The sequence below is a fragment of the Lipotes vexillifer genome, unplaced genomic scaffold, assembly GCF_000442215.2.
Source record: "Lipotes vexillifer unplaced genomic scaffold, Lipotes_vexillifer_v1.1 scaffold1166, whole genome shotgun sequence".
Classification (NCBI taxonomy): Eukaryota; Metazoa; Chordata; class Mammalia; order Artiodactyla; family Lipotidae; genus Lipotes; species Lipotes vexillifer.
In genome coordinates, this window is record NW_006773421.1 from 1,043,986 (window position 1) to 1,047,545 (window position 3,560).

General features: G+C 50.3%; 1 pseudogene; it reads right to left on the bottom strand.

Annotated features, from left to right (window-relative positions):
• Positions 1 to 700: 700 nt before the first annotated feature.
• On the bottom strand, positions 701 to 2,953 carry LOC103076406 (dnaJ homolog subfamily C member 14 pseudogene; annotated as a pseudogene).
• Positions 2,954 to 3,560: the final 607 nt, after the last annotated feature.

A 3,560-nucleotide genomic window follows, 5' to 3' on the forward strand; every position in this document is an offset into this window, starting at 1 on the left:
TTTAAATAGATATGTACATACAAATATGAACAAACTTAAAAAAATACAAACCCTTGGATCATAAGGGGGCTGCCGGGAGCCCCTCTATCCTTCCCCCTCACCCAAGGGCAGAGGGCGTGAATCTGTTTTTTAAAAAATTATTAGTTTTGGCCATCCCTGCAGGAACAAGCACGACGCTGGGTGATTACCCACAAGGTGAGAGTTCCAAGTCTCTGAACTGCATGTATCTCCTATAATTAGGGTTACATGCTTTCTTGTTCTGTATTTTTACTAGTATATTAGGGCAAAGGAGGGGGCTCCCTCCTGAAATGGGTCAAGAAATAATACAGACACGTTTAAAAAGTGGGGGGAAAGTGTCATCTGCTGTAGAAGCAAAAGACAAGACAAAGGCATACAGACCTCAGGGAAACACCCAGTCCCCACACTACTATGGGAGATATGGTCCAGCCCAGGTCCAGGCCCTTAGGTTCTTTGTTCTATTCACCCCCTATTTCTTTGGTATTGTCAGAAGACAAGATTCAGTTCCTGGGTGCTGGTGGAGGAGGGACAGTGGTTCCAGGGCTTCCTATAGGTACTGAGTGAACAATTTGAGCTTAAAATTTCCCCTTTTTTAAATATTTAAAAATAAATCAAACTCCATCCTGTGCTGCACACAGCCCTTTTGACTCCCTGACATTGATTTGAGGAACGAGAGGCGGTGTCAACGTTGGAAGGGCGTCCTCACTTTCTTCCGCCGTTTCGGTTTGGCCTCTCCCTTGGGTACTGTGCTGTTGGGCTTGGAGGCTGCAGTGGTCCCAGGGCCCAGCTGAGGCACTGCAAAGAAGTTCCCTTTGGACATCTGGCCTGGGGGTACTTGAAAGAGCTGGCTCAAGAAATCCTGAAGGTCAGCAGGAGGGGCACCTGGGGTAGCTCTCTGCCACCCACTGGTGCCTGGCATCCGTGAACCAAATGAGATGTGATAGGGGACTCTGCGGGTATCTGGGGAGATTCCCACGTGCTGGCATCCAGCCCACTCTGTGATGTCATACACCTTTCTATCCATCAGCGCAAAGTAGGTGATCTTGAGGCGCAACATGCTCGACTCTGTCCCAAAGTCTCCTTCCTCAGCAGGATGCAGCCTGTTACACTCAGCACAGTATCTGGCACTCTCAGGTTCCTGGTCCGTCTCAAATCTCCTATGCTTTCCCTGGCATCGGCTGCACATCATAGTATTCATTGCTTCTTTGAGGTCATCCTGCAGCTTGGACAGAAACTCATTCACTGACCGGCTCAGCTCATTCTCTGCCATTCGCTTCATCTCATATTCCTTCTGTCTTTCAGGGTTGCTGACAATGTCCCAAGCTGCCCGCAAAACCTTGAGGGCCTCCTCAGCCCGGGGGTGATTATTTTTGTCAGGATGAACCGTCACTGCCGGCTGCCTATAGGTCTTCTTCAGTTCAACATCCGATGCCGTGGCTTCAACCCCCAACACTTGAAGAGGCTTTAGCTCATCCTCAGGAAGCCCAGCCATGGTCAACAGTCGAGCCACTTCCTCTTCAGGCTGGCAGTAGCGACCACTAGCTACAGGTGCATTCCCCTGCCTATTGGTCCTCTGCTTGACCCAAGGCAACTCCAGCCAACCCCACTGAACTATTCTTACCAGCTGCTGCCATGGCCTGCTGCCTCTCAGCAGAATCAGGCACCGCTGCCAGGTGGGAGAAGCCAGCCAAGAGAAGAGCCAGGTGGCTTTACCCCTCCAGCCTAACCGATCACTCAGTCCCACCAGAAACTGCCAGCCCAACTGTAGACAGCCCAAAAAAAGGGCCAGAGCCGGGAGCAGCAAAGCACCCAGTAGCCTAAGAAAACGGGTGAACAGCCCTGCCCCATAGCAAAACCCTTGGCTTGGAAATTGGGACATCACCTGGGCCCGGACCCCCAGCCGCCCTGCCCAGACTCCCACCCAGACCCAAAAAAAGGTCCAGATCACTGCCTTTCAGCTGCCTGCGTGCATAGATGAGATGGCCACAAGTTTCCACGTACTCCCCCCTAACACCAGCAGTTCGATCAGCCACCAGAAGCCTGCCTGTCCAAGCTGACGCACCCACACTCCCAGTCCTCTGCGCTTATCTGCCCGACTCCGGTTCCGACCCAGCCAGTGTCGACCAGGGGATCTGGGATCTCTGCGTCCATCCTCCCAAGTGCCCTCCTTGGCTGGAACGTGGTGCCGTTGTGTCCGGAGCGCAGGTTTCCTTCCACTGGGCACACGTGAAAAACCACTGGGAAACTTAAGAGGTTCCTCCTCATCACATTCCTCTTCCAACTCTTCATCTTCCCCCAACGCCGGAGAGGTACAATGGTGGCAGAAGTTGCTAGAAGAGCTGTCTCCTCCCTCAGAACAAGGCCCTTCAGGGATTCCCTGGAAGTTACAAGCAGATGGAATGGAAAGAAAAGAAGGGTTCCCATCCTCCTGGTACCCAGCCTCATTCTCTCTTGAGAGTTCCTGGCCCACTCCTGACTCTTCTGAAGATGCCTCACTCTGATCAGGGTCCTCTCCATCCCTAGGGGGTCCTGAACCCCTTGGAGGGCCGTGGCTTGGATCTGACCAGTGAGCTGGATTTGGGGGCTGTGTGTACTTAGGACTAGAGTGCTCTGTGAGGCAGCAGGTACCATTGTGAGCAGGTCCAGCCGAGTCCCTGAGTCCTGAGAATGAAAGTATTTCAGGGTCCACAGAGGGTCCTAAAGTCCTGAGGGAGGCACCACCACTGTGGTGAGCTCCACACAGCCCTCCTTCTCCGGGGTGCTTCCGGGCCGTGACCCCAGGGCTTCCTGAGGATTTTAGGTCACAGCCATCATGGTAAGTTCTGAGGCTGAAGAGCGGAGGTAACTCCTCCCCCTCGAGCAGGTGGGCGGGGAGCCAGGGGGAGCTAGAGAGCCTCCAGTTCACTCCACACCAGGAGTTTTGATTCTCATTCATTTTGACTGAAATATACCAATGTCTACTGGGTGAGGAGAGGTGGTGGGAATTATCAAGCAAACTAGTCTTGTCTCTTTTTTTTTTTTCCTCTTTCACTGAGTTGATTGAACTGAGAAGTTATTGGTCTCAGACACAGACTTATTATTTAAATAAACAAGGAGATGCTATAGAAACTGTATAGCCAGTTGATGAACTGAATATATTATTGCATCTCATGACTATTTCAGTGCCAAGATCCATGTATTCAATGCAGATACCTCGGGCTGCAATTTATAATCCATTCTCTCATCTTGGCTCCAGAAATAGAGTGATGATTATATTGTACTTAACTCCAAGATATTTTTAAAATCTCATGGTATTTGCCATATAATGAGACACTGATCCTCAATTCTCCTGTCAAAGGGAAAATGGACACTGCTCACAATCGATCACACCCTTTCTCATATCTCCCTTACTACATCCTTACCCTAACCTAGCAGGCGATACATGGAGATGTATCATTAAAGTATTTGCCTGAAAACAAAATATTTGTCCTAAAGCAAATCTAATATTCGTAAATCTACAGCCACAGGAGGTGAAGAAACAAAGTGTGAAAATATTTGCATTT